Raw genomic sequence first — 20,625 nt, forward strand, 5'->3', positions numbered from 1 at the left:
CCTTGTGCCTGGACAGCACTGAAGTTGACATCGCAGGCAAGACTGGCAAGGCTATTCATGTTCCGAAGCCCAGTAGGGTTAACAAGGGCAGTTGACAAGCCCCAGGAAGTCACTCTGGAGGCAATTCTTTGTGCCTTGCTTGCAGGGCAGATGTCCGTTGGCCGGAGGGCGTCTCCACAAAGCAGGACAACAGTTTCTGTGATTAGTCAGCCACAGCAAAGAGGCAATCCTTCCCTCTCAGCAGTCTTTAGTGTAGCAGAGTTTCGTGCAGGTCCAGTTGTGTCACACAGATGTGGGTTCAGAACCCTATTATTATACCCTGGTGCCCAGGTACTAGAAGAGACCAGAAGCTATTGGAGAGGGCTTTGAAATTTTGGGGCTCCCCTGTCCCACCTGACTTGTCTGCCCTGACAAAGCAAAGTCGTAAAGCCTATTGTGTGGTGGCCGGCTCAGGCTATTCAGATGTAAGTGTGAATCACTTCTCCCTCCTCTCAGCCCAAGAAGGCCATCAGATTGTTGATGTGGCAGCCCTTCCTGTGTTTGGTATAGTGTAGGTAGTATGCAAGTATAGGACTGCTACCCTGGGCCAGACGTATATTGGGGCAGGCAGCAGGTACATAGAGTTTATGGAAGGACAGAGAAATTTCCACTTTCTGAAAGTGTCATTTTTGCCAGTAAGGGTAAAACCCAATACACCAACAGAGAGGATTTCTCATAATGATTCTAACCATACCAAACATGATATATCTACACCTTACTATGCAGGAGTTATCACTTTAAGGGATATAAGGGCATTTCTAAGGCTGGATTATGGAGGGGTCAGCCCCACTGCAATGGCAGAGGTCTGATGCAGGATGCAGCTTTGCCAATATCACCATATTTTAGGGGAGAGCAACCAAACCTTAGCAGTGGTAAGGTGCCCACAGTCCTAAGTCCAACAAAACCGTATAGTCTGAAGTTGGAAGTGATAGCGCAAAAGTTAGTGGTAGACTAGCCTAAGGCTGATAGGTGAAACACATTTCTCAGACACAAAACATGAAAAGTATTATTCTTCCCAATCAAAAGTTAGCATTTATTACATGTAATAAGGCAACCCTATGTTATCCTTTAAAAGAGGTATGCCTCACAGTAATGAAATTTGATTTTCGGAGTTTTTGACGACCAGGACATATAAAATGTAAAAGCACATGTCCAACCTATCAATTATAATGAACCCTTACCTATGGGCTACCTAGGGCCTAATTTATGGGTTACTTATATGCAATGAAAGTGGAGTATAAGGGTAGACAGGGCTTATAAAACTGCAATCAGGCTGCAATGGAAGGCCTGGGACATGTTTAAAGAGGCTACTTAACTGAGTGGCACACTAAGAGTTGCAGGTCCTTGTAGCTAGAATATGTATTTAACATAAAAAATAAAACACAAGAGGCATTTTGCAAAACAAGAACAGTTGTTTTAATTAATCGCAGCAACAAGAGAGCAGCAGCAGAGTTGGGGTCTGAAGCAGTCTCAAAGTACATTGGTGTTGGCTCTTATTTTCTACATTTTACAAATTGTTATGAAGCAATTTGTACATTATTTTTTAACAGGAATAATCACAGGACTGTATATTTGATCTCCTTATAAGGAGTCCAGCTGGGTCTCAAAATTGCGTTGACACAATGCGGGACAGTGGGTAACATGACTAGATGTCCGTCACGGTGAGCGCATGTTCTCTGTGTGCAGTGTAAATACGGTGTTCTGATTGGCTGAGTGTTCCTAACTATATGTGGCATTTATCTTTATGGTTGTTGTGGGAATGTGCATCCCTCTGGCCAAACAAATGTTATTGGTGCCAATCTTCTCGGACCTTTGCAGTGTTGCTACCTTCTGGCAGACTGATCTAGATTGTCCCTGTTCAATCATTTGTCTATGGGCTACATGTCACACCCCTTGTGATCTGTTATTCAGTTGCTCCAGATTTTGGTCTCAGGGACTTCCTGACCATGTATTTCTGATGGGTAGGTCATATTGGGTAGATTTGACTACAGCAATGTCAGTTTGCTGTTATAGGTAAATATATCCTGACGTACATTGGCATCGTATTTTTCTTTATTAACATCATCCTAGTAGATGGGGGCGTAGCTGACTGCCAAGCATGACGGCCGCAATGTAAGCGAGCTCCGCGCCCGGATCGGAAGAATCCTGGATAATCCTGGCGGTATCGGCTTCTGACTGATTCCAACTCTAAATACAAGAGAGCCCCCTTGGACCGGGCTGCACTTACCCAGTGTAATCACCGCTGCGTGCAGCCGGTCCCGCCTGGAAATTTAGGTGGGCTTGGCTTCTGGGTGTGAGCTGCTGAGCCAGAGGCCTGTCTCCGGGATCGAGAAGGATTGCCGGAGGCCAGGATTAGAGCTACAGTGACAACCTGCGCTCCCGCTGTTGCTGTGAACCCCCCCCCCGGAATGAGGAAGAGGGGGTGACCGGGGAGGAGTGGACATCGCTGAGGACAGGACGGGCCTGCATTCTGCTGATGCCTGTGCAATAGGCGACCCTGCCGAGCCTCCTCTCGGAGGACCCCCTGGCTGCCAGGAGAGCCCGTGCAGCCCTGTCCCGTGGTGTGTACTGCCACTGGCAGACGTGCTGTGGATCCCGGTGCTGGTCTGGGAGGAGCGGTGCTGCGAATGTAGCTGCGGACATCTGCCGAAGAAACTGTGCTACCCTGTGCTGCCGGGTGAGTGTGGTGATACCAGCAGATCCTCGCCACGCTTGGGGCCCGCTTCCCTGTCTCCTCTCCGGTCCAGCGGCCCTGTGAACTTTGGTGGCCTGGGATGCGTGGGCGGTGCCTGTCCTTAGCGTGTCTCACTGGCATCCTCTGCTGAAGCTCGATGGCTGCACGGGGGACATTGCATGTGGGAGCGATGCCTGTGGCCCTTTAGTTCTCCTGATCCAACTGTCTAGTGATTGCAGGCTGAGCTTGCTGACGGTATGGGGTGCCCCCCCATTCCCACAATATCTTGGAGAGCGCAAGGATCGGCACTGAACGCTGTTGCTGGCGGAAGGTCGCTGTGCGCCTGGTCCAGCTTTGGGGGATGGGCGCATGCAGGCCTGGATATACCGGGCCACCCTAGTGAAGAGGACAACACCCTACCCGGGGATGGAGGTCCTGCACTTGAATTGCTAAGACCCGCTGAGCGTGTCCTGGACGCACGCATTGCCTGTCTGCCTCTGCCCCCCCACACAACGCAGCAGGTACCGCCGGGATCTACTGTAGGGCTGAGTGTGCGGAAGGCTCTGGGCACACTTGTCCTTCCTGAGAGGGGACCTGTTGGGGCCAACTAGGTCGGGGTCGCGTGCCCCCGCCTGAACCTCTCTCTTTGGCTGCCGCTCAGGAGGCAAAGCTGTAAGAATTGGAACTGTTGGTGAGGGCGAGATAGTAGTGGGCCTTCATACGGCCATTCACCGGCAGTCCTCCGAGCAAGTAGTGAAAACGCCTGTGGTATCTGAGTGAATCCCTGCCGGACGTCTCCCTGAGCCAGCAGCTGACAGTATCGAGCCATAATGGACCGCCACAGGCTCAGGGGAACTGATTCTGGAGCTGCGGGTGGTCAACAGACTGATGACTATACGCCCACCACACAGCCACTCACTGGCGTCCCGTTCACGGACTTGGGGACTCCTCCGTATAAGCTGGACCTAATCCTGATGGAGGTACGTGACTCCCTGCAGGCCATTGAGAGACAGCTTGGGACTTTGACAATGGGATTCACAGTTCTTAAAGCTGACCATGACAAGCTTGCCGCGGTTGTCAAAAGAACCAAAGTCGCACTACTTGAGTTGGCGCCACAACACAAAGAGCATGGCGCACAGATTGCGCAGCTCCAAAAGCAGGTTGCAGGTCTACAGGAAAGGGCGGATGATGCAGAGGGGCGGGCTCGGCCCAATAACATTTGCGTCATAGGCCTGCCAGAGGGATGCGAGGGAAGGGATGCTACTAAGTTCATGGAGCAGTGACTCAAGGATGACGTGGCCCGAAGGGCCTCTCGGATTTATTCTGTGTGGAAAGGGCACACAGGATACCAACGGGCAGTCTGGTGGCCCGCCCCCCGGCCCTTGATTGTTAAAGTCCTCAATTTCAGAGACCAAGACATTCTGTTGCAAAAGGCGAGTGAGCTGTCCAATATGCAGTATGAGTATCACCGGATATCCCTGTACCCGGACTACACAGCTCTGGTCCAGCATCAACATTCTCATTATCAAAATGTGAAGAAAAAGCTCAGGGCAGTAAATATCAAATCTTCCAACCGATTTGCCTCCCTTGATACGATAAGTGAAAACTCTCACTCGATATTAACACCATTATTGCCTGATACACCCAAGAAGGTGCAAAGTTTCCCATGTAATCAATATATTGGGGACCCAGTAGCAGTTATAATGGGACTTAGAGGGGAGATCGAACAGATGAAAAGCATGTTCACCGAGCTCCGTGTAACAGTCAACTCTACACTTAACCTTAAAACAAATATAAGTCAAGTTGGATTGGTCCCCCACGTAGCTCAGGAAACTACACGCAGCCAAGGGGGGCCAAGAACAAACATTCCAGACGCTGCAAGGTTTATGTCTGAATCACTCAGGGGGAAAGGAGGCTTACTACAGCACATACTTAATAGACCCGTTTATACCAAAGACAGTGCAGATAGATCTAGTCTCCTAGTAAACAAACATGTACCACCGGGCATACACAATAGAACTCATACTCTGTCCGTTCCTCTAACAAACCCAGGCCTTAGAAATTGTGAGAACTAAAACACACCTACAAATATCGTTTTCATGGTTAATGTCCCCAAACTCACTGAGACTAGAAGCCCCGAAAATGGTGAATCACTGATTAATAAATCAATCCATTAGATTCGTCATGTACAAGGGTGTCGTTCCATCATTAGGGAGGACATAACTAAAGCAAGAAGATGTATAATCCCCAATACAACATTAGATAGTATTGAATTAACATTGGCAGATGCTAGTCTGGCTGAGAACCTGGTAGCATTAGAGTATAGAACGCCCTCCCCTGATTCGTCCCGTATACAATTAAGGCGCCGTCCCATTCTAACTGCAACTGTAAGTGGTGGGGTGAAGGAACATGCTCTAGGAATTGAAGGTCCTAGGTCGTACTTGGACGCTAACGATTCACCTGAAGAAGGGGAGAGGAGTCGCAAATCCTTCTGTCGCAGCACCCCTTCTCTAACCAACCAAGGGCTACCTTTGGCGCCTCCCATTCTTATTCCACAAGAAAATGGTACACATAAGGAAATCTCAAGGCTCACTTCCGTTGATCAAACCCACTTAAACATCCTCTCCTGGAACATAGCTGGGTTAAAGAAAAACATGTCAGTTCCCTTGTGGAACAAGTTTGTAGAAACTCATGGTATATGTTTATTCCAGCAGACCTGGAGTCTAACTGCACTGTATAAATCCGGCTACAGTACATTCCATATCCCGGCTGTGTCTACGGGAAAGGGCAGGCTTTCTGGAGGACTAACAGCTTGGATCAGATTAGATCTGGGCTGCTCAGCCCTCCTACATGACACCGGAAGTCCTGACATTATGTGTCTTACAATAAAAGGTCCGAAGGGAGGAGATCTATTGAAGCTCTTTAATATCTATATAAGAGGGACAGTAAATGGCAAGTCCTCAACCATCTTAACACAGCTAGAAAATCAAATAAACAAGTGCCCCGTTTGCTAAAATCATTGTGGCCGGCGACTTTAACTGCACATTCGAGCCACTAAGCAGTGAAGATCTCCCAGGGATAATTGAAGAGGATAGCAAATGGGCAGTGCCCCCCCTAGTCTTACCACCAGTAAAAAGATGGTCTGAGATTGTAATCCAATTTACTGCTATAATACTAGAATATGGCCTAAGAGCCACAAATGGCAGAACCCTATCCGACATCAGGGGGAAAAAAACTTACAATAAACGTGCATGCCGTTCCCGCAATGATTATATCTTGGTCGACTTACGCCTCTGGGCCGATGTCATTGAGATGGAAGTGGGCCTAACTATTGACAGCGACCACAACCCTCTAATCTTAAAATTAGACAATCAATGGGCACCTCCCAACAAAAAAATCTAATACCATTGGGAATTACCTCGTCTCCACAAAGGAGTTAATTCTCTCTAATTGTGGTAGGCGTCTAAGATGGCCCAAGGTCGCAGGAGAGGACCAAAAACTAAAGAACATCTCCTCAATATTAGTGTCAAAGACAGCCAAACTTGAGGCAGCTTCAGATAATGTCCGGGGGGGGGGGGGGGGGGGGGTGAAGATTCCCATAATACACCATGAGACAATTGCTCAGATTGGTGCCCACTTCCTTGAAAGACGACGCAGTGGCCACACTAGAAGACAAACAAAAAGCTCCAATTCATGTTACACTGAGTCTTGCAGGGAGAAAAGGCAAGTACTAATATCTGCGGTAAAGGGGAAAAAAATCCCACCTTAGTCAAAATAGCGAGGATGGATTACAACCTATCACTAAAGCAAGCAAAACGTGATTGGGAAGAGGTACATTAGGAGGACCTGAAAGTTGCCTGTACCAAGAGGGATTCCGCCTCCTTTTGGGCTCTAATCAAGATGAGAGATAGGAGGGACAACATCCCAATCCCGAACTATATTGGTGATCAGGCCTGGTGGGATCACCTTTCCCAACTGTACACAGAGGAACCCGAGGCCCTACCTACCTCTCAGTTACAGAGAATTCAGGTTCCACTTACACTTGAAGATACCAATCTCTTCCAAATGAAAGAGATTGAGAATGCAATTAATTGCACTATTCCTGCAAAGGCGGCAGGCCCAGATGGTATCCCGGGCGACTTGCTCTTATTAGAACAACAGAAGTGGGCCCAATATATCCTGCTATTAATCAACAATATAATGAAAGGAGCAGAGGTCCCTATATCTTGGAAAGGAGCAGAGGTCATACCTATATATAAAATGGAAGACCACCAGGACCCTGCAACTATAGGCCTATCAGCCTAATAGATACCATGTAGAAAGTGGTTGGGAGAGCCCTTCTAAATAGGATTCAAAATTGGATGGAGGAGGAAGATGTTCTTTCCACCTATCAAGCATGTTTTAAGAAAGCTACCAGTACAGTAGGCCATATGTTTAGATCACTTCTTCTCTATTGGAAAGTAGTCATAATTGTCAAGGGAAGTCTTTACCTTGCGTTCATTGATCTTAAAACCGCACTTGATTTAGTGCTGCGAGAGAAGCTATGGTCAGTGCTCCAGGAAATGGGCTTACCCTCCTACCGTTTAAATCTTTTAATACGCCTCCATAATGAAACCTACACCCGAGTTAGATGGGGGGATCACGGGTAAACCTCAGACAAGTTACGGGTCAACAGGGGGGTCCGCCAGGGCTGTGTGATGGCTCCTACCCTCTTTTCACTTTATGTGAATGGATTGGTTAGTTTTTTGAGCCAATTTCCAGCAGATGCTCCAACCTTGGCAGGGGAAAAAATCCATACCCTCCTGATTGCTGACGACACTCTTTTAATCTCAAAAACCCCGATGGGCCTCCAGAAACTCCTCACCGCTTTCAATTGTCCTGTTCACAAAGGGACCTAACGATAAACTTCACAAAGACTAAGTTTATGGCTTTCAATCCGGGAAAACATTTTAGAAACAATCTAACTCTCAATGGTTCCCCCTTAGAGAGAGTCCATTCCTTTGATTATCTGGCTATTAGGTTATCCGATAAAATGCATTGGGGGACTCACCTGAACAAAATGTTACTAAACCATAAGCGGGTGGTGGGTGCCATCAGTAGGGACCAAAGGTCAACGTCAACTAGACTGGTCGCTCCTTCCCTAGTAGTCTATAAAGGTAAAGCTGTGAGCTCAGCAATGTATGGCGCTGAACTTTGGGGCTTCGAAAAAACTAATGAGATTGGACAATCAGAAAGTGAATTCTTTAGAGATCCGGTATTCGTCCCTACCAATACACCACTCAAGACCCTACTCTCTGACATGGGCAGACGCCCTTTTAGCGAGGTGGCTAGACTTCGCCCTCTTCTATACGAGATAACACTAAGATGCACCCCAGAACTCCATAGCTTTGCGACGGGCCTTTCTGAGCTCATTACCCTGGATACCAACAAAAGGGTTAAGTGGCTTAGAGATCTGAAGGACAAACTGAGCAAGCTGGGCTTAGCCGAAGCTTGGGCCAAGTAGGTCCCTCCGACTAAGAGAGAGTTAAAAAAGAATTACTGGAACTGGGTAAATCAAGGTTTGGCAGACTATCTGACAAGTTCCTCCAGCATAAATCAGTTGGATCCCTGGAACCTTATCTAGATTTTATCAGGACACCCAGAGACCGGGCACTATATATGCAGTTTAGATTTGGATCCCTAATGCTAAATACCACACTGGCAAAATGGGACCCAACAACCTCCACCTTAGCTAACTGCCCCTGCTGTGATGCACAGCAAGAAACTGTAGCCCATCTATTCTTTGCTTGCCCAGCCTACAAGCAAGCAAGGGCCAAATGGCTCAAGCCTATATGTATTTTATTGGGCACTAGAAACCACCTTGATGCTCTACGAATCCTGAGAACGGACTCAACTAGGTCCTCGCTAGTATGTGTGTTGCCAAGTACCTGGGGTGTGCGTGGATTATCGGTATAAAGGCACAATTAAGGAAGAATGTGCAAATAAATACCATCTAATCTGGGGATCTGAGAGTTAATTTACACATAGGAATGATTTGCGAAGTAATGAAGATTAACTGTTTTGTATGGGACATATGTCTTAGTTAATCTGTAATTTTAAACCCAATGATCAAATGCCAATTAAGATATGAAACATTCAAAAGGGGTGGTATGCACACCATTTTCTTCAATATAACGTTTGTTGATATGCAGATTAGTCAAAAGAGAAGAAGATATTACAATTAATATCATGGTCAAGATTAGAATAATGATAAAACACAGGCAAATGGAATATGAACAGTTGGAACTAGCATCCGTAATATGCAGTGCGACTTGAGAGTGGAGGGTGAACCACACTCTCCCCACATGTTTGTAATTAAGATATGAAGCCTAATTTTAGAGTGGACGGTATAGCAAGGTTTTTAAAACTTCTTTTTACTATATGAAACGTTAATTTTATTATCTTTTATATGACTGTGAAATGCTTTTATGATACTTGCTATTGAATAAAGCTTATTCAAAATGAATGGGGGACATGGAACAGTTCCTGACTAAGTGGCTCACTGGCTTGCTTCCTCCATAGTTGTTGTCCCGTTAATTTGTTGTAGAAAGGGCTAACAGGGCCATGATGCAGAAGTCGCCCCCGGAAGCCAGACCAAGGCCTTTCATTGCAAAGATTTTGAATAACCACGACAGGGACATGATTTGAAAGCAATCCAGACAAAGAACCCCTGATGTTCCAAAACACATGCATCCTCAAATTTCATGAAGACACAAGACTAGTCCAGCAGAAGCAACAGTAATTTATGGCAGACAAGGCCCACCTTGGTGAGCTGAAACTTCCCTATGCATTTCTGTATCTAGCCAGGCTGAGGGTGGTGTACCAATCCTGTATGCTATTCTTTGAGTCACCAGAAGTCTCCGTACACATGACAGGATTGCCCCGTACTTTGGACCGCACTGGCATTTTAAACAAGCATTTGCCATGCAATAGGTCTAGCATTTACGCAAGTTTAAGCTATTGACATTGCAAATAACAATGGCTTTTATTTATGTTTTCGTTTTTGAAACATAAATAAAAGGCATTGTCATTTACAATGCCACTAGCTTAAACTTGCTTAAATGTGAGACCTATTGCATTGCAAATGCTTTGACTGGTCTGGCTCCCGCGCTTCCACGCTGTGTGCCAAGCATACGTTATATGAATGGACGTGCATACTGTAAGTGCTGGACTGGCTCCCTCGGGAAGAGAACTGGGCCTTGTCCCAAGAAATGAGGCTATTTAGACCAGAGGAGAGCGGTCCACGGCACACCCGAGGGGGTGCTGACCTCACTGATGAGGGCCGCCTGCGTGTACGTGTGTGGGCTCAAGGTGTCAGCTCAACACAGCTGGACGCTCTGAGGCAAAAAAGCTGATAAGTCACCAAAAGAGTGATTTTGAAACAAAGGTAGCTCTGGAAATGTGTTTTCATTTCGGAGGCGCCGTGACAGGAGACATCAGTGCTCTTGGTGCGTGCAGGTATCGCTTAGGAGCAACTGCTAGAAAGAGCATGGGAATTTTCTGCTCTGCTGCGAAAATGCTATTGCATCTGCCCAATGATTCTGTAGACAACTAGTCAGGGCCAGTCTTCAACACCGTCCTCTCCCAGCTGCCTCGTCGAACCCGCAGCTCTCACCTCATTAACGCAGCACTTGGGCCCAGTGTCTCACCGCTATGCTTTTCCTTGGCTTGTCGTAGGTCTCTGCTGCATGGCTCATCGTCAGGGCCGGACGTCGAGCTGTAACTCATAATCGGGTCTCCACTCGGTAGGCCTCTTCCTCCGCTGCTCATCCAGGGCAATGCCACGTACCCTCTTTTTACTCCGGGTGCTTTCCCAGGTTCCGGAAAGGACTCCGCACTGTAATCTCAGCGTTGAGCTCCATGACTCAAAAGCAAGAGAAAGTGAAAGAGCAGCGCACGCTGTAGGCACATCGTGAGCGTTCACATCGGCATGGCCTGCAGCTCGTGTCCAGATGCGGCGCGTAGAACTCGGTGAAGAAGGAGAGAGCGGTTGTCTCAGTCCAAGATGACCAGCGGGTCTTTTCGTGAGTACATGCTGGCCCAGCCTAGGGCGCACCCTGTGGGCGGATTTACCAGAAGGATTGGCAATAGTAGGGGAGGACTGGAAATGATGTAATGAACATGTCCATAGATAGATGGGGAAATTCAAATGTGCTCTATGGTACCAAACTGAACTCCATGGCAACTGTCCTGGGATGGGCGGATCTATGGAGGGGGGTGTATGTTGAGGAGCAGGGATACACTTATTTTTCGACAACCCATGATTCTTACTTCCGTCTTGACTATATATTTATACCAATAGGAGCCATGGAGATTCTCCCAAGGGGTCTGTTAGATTAGTCCCCAGTGGTTCGGACAGCGTAGTTGGGTCATGATAAACAGCTCTTTTGGTGGTGTCTCTCCTCCTGACATCTGCAGGATGAGAAATATCGGGATTACATAGAGCAGGCAATCGAGCACTACCTGGATATAAATGTGGGAACAGTCGCAGAGGCCGAAATCCTATGGGAGGCTATGAAGCCCATCTTACGGAGGTAGACATTTCACTCTGCACGGCAGCACGTCGAACATGGCGGGAATAGCTTATGCATTCGGAGGCCCATATAATGAAACTAGAGCGGAGCAGTAGGGGCGAGGGAGAGAATAGGGTGCTCTGACAGCTGGTGCTGGTGCAACAGTCCCATGCTGACACTCTGATAGATGAGGCCCATCTTGCGTGGCTGGCGTCCCGTATCAGAATTTACCAGTGGGGTAACAAGTCCAGTAAATAACTACATAGAATGATTCAAGGGAACTTGCATCCAAAGTTTCTCCCGAGCATACCCGGTTTCAGAAGGAAGGGCTCTTAGCAGAGAGTTTTGCAAGAAACTTTGCAGAGCTAAAAACCCCTAAGGAACTACTTTCTGGAAGACATGATACACAGTTTCATAGCTGACTTACCGCTTTGCGGCCACTCGATGAGGCTTGAGCAGACCTTGACCTTCTGCTCCCTGTAGTGGAGGTTTGCACAGTCCTGGGAGATTTGAAATCTGGAAAAGGTTTCCCATGCAAATTCTTTATGAAGTACTTTTCTAAATTGGAGCCTCTTTTTCTCCGAGTTATAGACGAAGGAAGAGACCGAGGTCATCTGCAACGAGACTGGAGACACGCGGAAATAGTTGTATTCCATAAACCAGGTCGGCCCGCAGACCAACATGCGTCATACCGCCCCATCAAAACAGTTTAATGTTGAGGCAAAAAAATTGGCTAAAGCATTGGCCAATCAACTCCAACCCAATATAACCAATTTGATTCATCCACACCAGCCTAGATTTATGCCACAGAGGGCTAGACGTCATAACATCCGACGAACGCACATGGCTATAGCCACTATCCAGGGAAAGGGAGTAAAAGCCGGCTTTTTGCTGGCAGACATGCATAGGGCGTTTGACTCCCTTAGCTGGGTATACTTGTTCGCCCTCTTAGATTGTCTCAAAATGGGTCACGATTGCTGTCATATTTAAAATGGTTATCTATAGTCCTCACAGAGTTTGTGCATGTTGTGTGATTCACCTACCTCCTTCACATTTCCAATTGGCAGGGGCACTCATCTCTTTGCTCTAGCCATGTAGCCCTTAACGGTGCGGGTACAGATGGATGAGCAGGTTGCGGACTTTAAGTGGTACCATGGGATCTTGGATCACGTCCTATTACATGCTGATGATGTATTATTCTTTTTAACAGACATAAACACGAAAGGACTGAGGCTGCTTCACATTATGCCCTTTTCATGAATCCGCATAAATACACTCTGTGGGTGCTGGGGGGAACCACTGGTCTGGGACCTTGAGCTTTGGCAGTACAGGTGCTGACGGAGGGAGTGAAATACCTTGGAGTTTTAATAATAATAATAATAATGCAACATTTATAGAGCGCCTGGCTACACATAGAACAGTGTGTCCCCGCGCTAATCACTGATAAATTCAACAGAGGACCTGAGAGAACGGGATTATGAAATGGGGAAGAGGAGTGTTTTTAATTAATTTTACTGTCAGATCTGCCGAGTGTGGCATGGGACAGAAATATTGCCCTGATAAGGACACAGGTTTGTGCGGAGATGAAAACTTGTTCACACATGCCCCTTCCTATTTATGGTAGATCGGCTATTTAGGTAAATCCTAGCAAAGCATGCATGCGCCGCTCCAAGTTGAGGCTTCTTGGACTCACTACAGACTTTCTCCGGACTTGTCTGTGTGGTTTTTCAACTTCCACACATTCTATTGGCCTTTGCAAGTGGCTTTGAAAAATGTAAGCACGCAATTGGCCAAAGGCGGGTGCATGTCCAACATTTTCTGTAAATGTTCACTCCCATGGCATTCATCTGTCAGGAGCGAGCAGCGGCGCGCAGGGTGCCAGCTGAATTGCTAGTCATTGGTCATTAACCCTTTCGATGCTCATGACGAGCTCAGCTCGTCATGATGCACAGTTGAGCTGTGCTGATGACGAGCTGAGCTCGTCATGACACCAGCAAAATGGCAATTTTCAGCACAGGAGGGGGAAAACGACTAGCAGCCAAGGTGTTAAACATAGAACGGTCGAGTTTACTTTCACAACGTGGCTTGTCTTGCATTGCTTCAAAAGCAGAACCCACCCCCAAAAAAGCATCGAGCAGCGCTCATGACGCATCTTCATCTATTTATTATCATCAACCGCATTTTTTTTTATACACAGCATTGAGCACTGCTTGCTGTGCGCCTTTATTTATTAACTGTGGTCCTGGATGTGTGCCTGCAACAAATGCCTCCCTGTTCGCTTTATGTGCTCTCCACTGTAAGCCACTATCATGATGTTTATTAAAAGCAAGGTGGCTGCACGCGCTCCGAGCATCTGGATGGTGCTCAATCCTCCACAAACACAGGACAAACTCTGTCTGAGCTCCAGTATAATGGTTTTTAACTGCTCTTTGGCTCAAAAGCAGACTCCTCCCACCTAATACACAACATCGAGCAGCTCTATTGTGCACCGTTATTTTATTAATGATGCCTGTATGTAAAAAAAATGTCATGGCTAGCCTCCAATATCACACCTCTCCCACCTCCAACAGAGCATGGGTGCGCACAGCTGCATTTTCACTTTGAATTTGACTACTTGCAGTGTTTTTTGTTGGATTTCCTCTATAGCAGACCCTTCCCATCTCCCGACAGCATGACCGCGTGCCTTTAATCACGTATGAACTGCCCATTTTTTGATCAAAATCACAGGCTGTTGAGCCAACGAGGAGGCTCGAACATCGTCACCTCCACTCCAAAGTTGGCTGCTTTGGGCTTTACGCCACACCTTCTCCTTTGTCATATCAACTTTAAATAAAGAAAAAAAACTTGTACGGTTATTCAAAGATGTTAACAGTGTGTGGCCATGCCAGTGGGGATAATGTACTGCATTGCTAAACACTTATAAGGTCCAAAAAGGCTAGAACTAATGGCTATGCCAGTGCTTGTTTTAAAATGGGTCATTGCCGCGCCTGCTCTACCAATTGCAGAACCATCCATATCAGATACTCCCTATGTGGTTTTGCCAGATCAACGCAGCGTTGGGTCAATTTCTGTTGACAGGAGGGGCCTCCAGAGTCGCGCTGAGGACTTGCTGTCAGTTGACGTATTGTGGGGGTTGGCCATGTCGGATGTCCAATCGTACTATATGGCATTGCATCTTTTGGTGCTGAATGAATGGTGGTAATGGGACAGGAAGGACACGCTTATGCAGTGGAGCGAAGGTGTATACTAGAGTCACCCTACATACCATACTGTATTTGGCGCCTCTACGCAATTCTTTAACGCCGGCCACTCGGGTGGTATTCTAGGTGTGGAAACAGTCTCTCCGCAGGATGTGGTGGTGGAATAAATTTACTGGGGAAACCCCACTGTGCCACAACGGTCATTTGCAGCAGCTAGCTGCATTATCCGGACATGAAGAGTGGGATAATATAGGAGTCTACACATAAGGAATTGCAAAGCTTGGTTCTGAAATCATTCCAAGATCTTCAACAAGAGTACCAGAAGCCAAAAACTACATTTTATAAATACCTTCAATTTTGGCATGCGATTTATCCTAGTATCTCAGGGTTAGAGGCTATTCACAAATTCAGTCTAATTGAAGCCAAGGTTTTCATGGGCCATTTGCAGAACCATAAAATCTCGATGATCTATCAGTCACTGGTGACCAATAGCTCCACTACATTGGATAAACTTATAGAAGCATAGGCTGGTGATCTTGGACAAATAGACGGAGAGGATTGGATGGAAAGATTGTCCTTCCCTAGGGGAGCAGTGATAGCAATACCGCTGCGTATTATTAAATTTAAATACCTTCACCGGGTTTAGTATACCAGGATCTGGCTGTGGAGGGCAGGCCTAGAGTCATCCCCTATATGCCGGCGGTGTGGTCGGGAAGAGGGGTCCTTAATACAAAAAATTTGGCATTGTACAGTGCTCACAAAATTTTGGAGACTGGTTCTGGCCGGTCTTGCAGAAGTGTTGGGGTGGGAGCTCCCCTCTTCAACAAAATTGGCAATTTTACATATCACGGTGGGCATATGAGGTAAAGTATAAAAGAGGCACCTGTTATTGTTGGGGCTGACATTGGGTAAAAGGAATGTAGTAAGGCTGTGGAAGGCAACACCCCCAACTTCTCTCTCGGCATGGAAAAATGGGCTGGACTTTTTGCATGGGGTTAGAGATCCCAATATTCAAGGCCAGGGGCTGCCCACAAAAGCACCCCAAAATCTGGAAAAGATGGGCAGACAACCAAGGACTAAATTTGGACCCGGTGCCCCCAGTGGATGCATATTTATCAATGTTGTTATGCGGGCCTCTTAGTTAAGGGACCAGCTATATGGTGATGGAATCTATTTGTTGGGGTGGACGATGTGTTGGGAAATGAAATGCAGTAGTGGTTCAATGCGTTTATGTTATATTCCAATTAAATTCAATTCAAATAAGCTTTTTTCGGATATTTAATATCCATAAATACACAGGTCACGGTAAAAACTTTTTCGATAAAAAAATCAAAAAATGACAATAAATTACAAGGACTTGTATATATAGCATAAACGGAATTATAAATATTCATATTATAACAGAGCGGCAAATATATATGACGACCACTCCTTTAAATTGGTCAGTTATTCTTGACAATAGCAGCATAGAGTAATAAGTGCAAAAATGCGGGCAATCAGAAACAGACAAATAACAGCACTGCGTAATATGTTAAAATACAGTAAGAAAATAGCAGCATGAATATATTATAATAAAGTGCATACAGGCATTAGCTATATTTGATAAACCATAAAATGCAGGGCACAGATTTCTACAAGATGCAACATAACATTAGAAATTATGGTTCATAACTTGTAACAGCTAAATGTAATCATGTGAAATCTGATGTTTTTAAGGAGTGCTCATTGAGCGAACTGCCACCTTCAGAAAAAAATGATTCTACAGGTTGAGTCTACACTCTTAAGGTTAAGGATTTCTGGGCATTTCTAGCAACATAGATGGCTCACTGGCAGTTCACAGGGGTTGTAAGTGCTTTTTGACCAGGGTTCAAACCCCAGCTGGGGAAAATCGTTTTTTTTTTTTTTCATTGGTTTTCTAAATTCCACAAATGAAAGCTGTGACTTTGTAAATCACCCCATAGCAGTGTCTGGACAAATATGGCCTCCTTAGTCATAGTGCATGTCAGGCATTGATGGCATGCTGTGTGGCATGTGGAAGGGAGGACAGGTTTGCTATAAAGGAAATCACTTATTTAGTGGAATGAGAATTTGGGGATGATTGTGTAACAATATTAAATGCATGAGGCTAGTGGCAGACTGTAAAAATCGAAGGGCTATTTGTATTTAAAGCATGTAAATCGAGAGAGGTTTGTGGCATCTAAAGTCCAAACACCATGGACATAAGGGAGGGTCTGACATCATTTTTCCATGGCAAATAGGCCTTTGGCAGGGTACAATTCCAGCAAAATAGATGACTCACTGGTTGTTCACTGGGGATGTGAGTGCTTTTTGATCAGGGTTCAATCCCCAGCTGAGGAAAATCGTTTTTTTTTTAAATTTGTTTTCTAAATTCCACAAATGAAAGCTGTGCCTTTGTAAATCACCCCATAGCAGTGTCTGGGAAAACTATGGCCTCCTTAGTCATAGTGCATGTCAGGCATTGATGGCATGCTGTGTGGCATGTGGAAGGGGGGGGGGGCAGGATTGCTATAAAAGAAATCACTTATTTAGTTGAATGAGAATTTGGGGATGATTGTGTAACAATAATAAATGCATGGGGCTAGTGGCAGACTGTAAAAAAGGAAGGGCTATTTATACTTAAAGCATGTAAATCGAGAGAGGATTTGTGACATATAAAGTCCAAACACCGTGGAAATAGAGGAGGGACTGACATCATTTTTCCATGATAAATTGGCCTTTGGCTAGGTGCAATTCCAGCAAAATAGATGGCTCACCGGTAGTTCACTGGGGCTGTGAGTGCTTTTTGACCCATGTTCAAACCCCAGCTGGGGAAAATCGTTTTTTTTGGTTTTTTTTTAATTTGTTTTCTAAATTCCACAAATGAAAGCTGTGCCTTTGTAAATCACCCCCTTACAGTGTCTGGGAGAACTATGGCCTCCTTAGTCATAGTGCCTATCAGGCATTGATGGCATGCTGTGTGGCATATGGAAGGGGGGACAGGTTTACTATAAAAGAAATCACTTATTTAGTGGAATAAGAATTTGGGGATGATTGTGTAACAATAATAAATGCATGGGGCTAGTGGCAGACTGTAAAAAAAGAAGGGCTGTTTGTACTTAAAGCTTGTAAATCGAGAGAGGATTTCTGACATCTAAATTCCAAACACCATGAACATGAAAGAGGGACTGACATCATTTCTCAATGAAAAATAGGCCTTTGGCTGGGGCAAATTCCAGCAAAATAGATGGCTCACTGGCAGTGCACAGGGGCTGTGAGTTCTTTTTGACCAGGGTTCAATCCCCAGCTTGAGAAAATCGTTTTTTTTAGTTTTGTTTTAAATTTGTTTTCTAAATTCCACAAATGAAAGCTGTGCCTTTGTAAATCACCCCCTAACAGTGTCTGGGCGAACTATGGCCTGCTTAGTCATACTGCATGTCAGGCATTGATGGCATGCTGTGTGGCATGTGGAAAGGGGGGACAGGTTTGCTATAAAAGAAATCACTTATTTAGTGGAATGAGAATTTGGGGATGATTGTGTAACAATAATAAATGCATGGGGCTAGTGGCAGACTGTAACAAAGGAAGGGCTCTTTGTATTTAAAGCATGTAAATCGAGATAGGATTTGTTGCATCTAAAGTCCAAACACCATGGAAATGGAGGAGGGACTGACATCATTTTTCAATGACAAATAGGTCTTTGGCTGAGGTAAATGCAAACAAAATAGATGGCTCACTGGCAGTTGATAGGGGCTGTGAGTGCTTTTTGACCAGGGTTCAAGCCCCAGCTGGAGAAAATCTTTTTTATTTTTTTGTAATTTGTTTTCTAAATTCCACAAATGAAAGTTGTGCCTTTGTAAATCACCCCCTTGCAATTGTGTGGGAGAACTATGTCCTCCTTAGTCATAGTGCATGTCAGGAATTGATGGCATGCTGTGTGGCATGTGGAAGGGGGGTCAGGTTTGCTATAAAATAAATCATTTATTTAGTAGGGGGGGTGAAGATTCCCATAATCACCAGGAGACAATTGCTCAGATTGGTGCCCACTTCCTTGAAAGACGACGCAGTGGCCACACTAGAAGACAAACAAAAAGCTCCAATTCATGGTACACTGAGTCTTGCAGGGAGGAAAAAAGGCAAGTACTAATATCTGCGGTAAAGGGGAAAAATCCCACCTTAGTCAAAATAGCGAGGATGGATTACAACCTATCACTAAAGCAAGCAAAACGTGATTGGGAAGAGGTACATTAGGAGGACCTGAAAGTTGCCTGTACCAAGAGGGATTGCGCCTCCTTTTGGGCTCTAATCAAGATGAGAGATAGGAGGGACAATATCCCAATCCCGAACCATATTGGTGATCAGGCCTGGAGGGATCACTTTTCCCAACTGTACACGGAGGAACCCGAGGCCCTACCTACCTCTCAGATACAGAGAATTCAGGTTCCACTTACACTTGAAGATACCAATCTCTTCCAAATGAAAGAGATTGAGAATGCAATTAATTGTACTATTCCTGCAAAGGCAGCAGGCCCAGATGGTATCCCGGGCGACTTGCTCTTATTAGAACAACAGAAGTGGGCCCAATATATCCTGCTTTTAATCAACAATATAATGAAAGGAGCAGAAGTCCCTATATCTTGGAAAGGAGCAGAGGTCATACCTATATATAAAATGGAAGACCGCCAGGACCCTGCCAACTATAGGCCTATCAGCCTAATAGATACCATGTAGAAAGTGGTTAGGAGAGCCCTTCTAAATAGGATTCAAAATTGGATGGAGGAGGATGTTCTTTCCACCTATCAAGCATGTTTTAAGAAAGCTACCAGTACAGTAGACCATATGTTTAGATCACTTCTTCTCTATTGAAAAGTAGTCATAATTGTCAAGGGAAGTCTTTACCTTGCGTTCATTGATCTTAAAACCGCACTTGATTTAGTGCTGCGAGAGAAGCTATGGTCAGTGCTCCAGGAAATGGGCTTACCCTCCTACCGTTTAAATCTTTTAATACGCCTCCATAATGAAACCTACACCCAAGTTAGATGGGGGATCACGGGTAAACCACAGACAAGTTACGGGTCAACAGGGGGGTCCACCAGGGCTGTGTGATGGCTCCTACCCTCTTTTCACTTTATGTGAATGGATTGGTTAGTTTTTTGAGCCAATTTCCAGCAGATGCTCCAACCTTGGCAGGGGAAAAAATCCATACCCTCCTTATTGCCGATGACACTCTTTTAATCTCAAAAACCCCGATGGGCCTCCAGAAACTCCTCACCCACTTTCAATTGTTCTGTACACAAAGGGACCTAACGATAAACTTCACAATGACTAAGTTTATGGCTTTCAATCCGGGAAAACATTTTAGAAACAATCTAACTCTCAATGGTTCCCCCTCAGAGAGAGTCCATTCCTTTGATTATCTGGGTATTAGGTTATCCGATAAAATGCATTGGGGGACTCACCTGAACAAAATGTTACTGAACCATAAGCGGGTGGTGGGTGCCATCAGTAGGGACCAAAGGTCAACGTCAACTAGACTGGTCGCTCCTTCCCTAGTAGTCTATAAAGGTAAAGCTGTGAGCTCAGCAATGTATGGCGCTGAACTTTGGGGCTTCGAAAAAACTAATGAGATTGGACAATCAGAAAGTAAATTCTTTAGAGATCCGGTATTCGTCCCTACCAATACACCACTCAAGCCCCTACTCTCTGACATGGGCAGACGCCCTTTTAGCGAGGTGGCTAGACTTCGCCCTCTTCTATACTGGATAACACTAAGACGCACCCCAGAACTCCATAGCTATGCGACGGGCCTTTCTGAGCTCATTACCCTGGATACCAACAAAAGGGTTAAGTGGCTTAGAGATCTGAAGGACGTACTGACCAAGCTGGGCTTGGCCGAAGCTTGGGCCAAGCAGGTCCCTCCGACTAAGAGAGAGTTAAAAAAGAATTACTGGAACTGGGTAAATCATGGTTTGGCAGACTATCTGACAAGTTTCTCCAGTATAAATCAGTTGGATCCCTGGAACCTTATCTAGATTTTATCAGGACACCCAGAGACCGGGCACTATATATGCAGTTTAGATTTGGATCCCTAATGCTAAATACCACACTGGCAAAATGGGACCCAACAACCTCCACCTTAGCTAACTGCCCCTGCTGTGATGCA

This window comes from Lissotriton vulgaris, chromosome 2_1 (genome assembly GCF_964263255.1).
Source record: "Lissotriton vulgaris chromosome 2_1, aLisVul1.2, whole genome shotgun sequence".
NCBI classification, from domain to species: Eukaryota; Metazoa; Chordata; class Amphibia; order Caudata; family Salamandridae; genus Lissotriton; species Lissotriton vulgaris.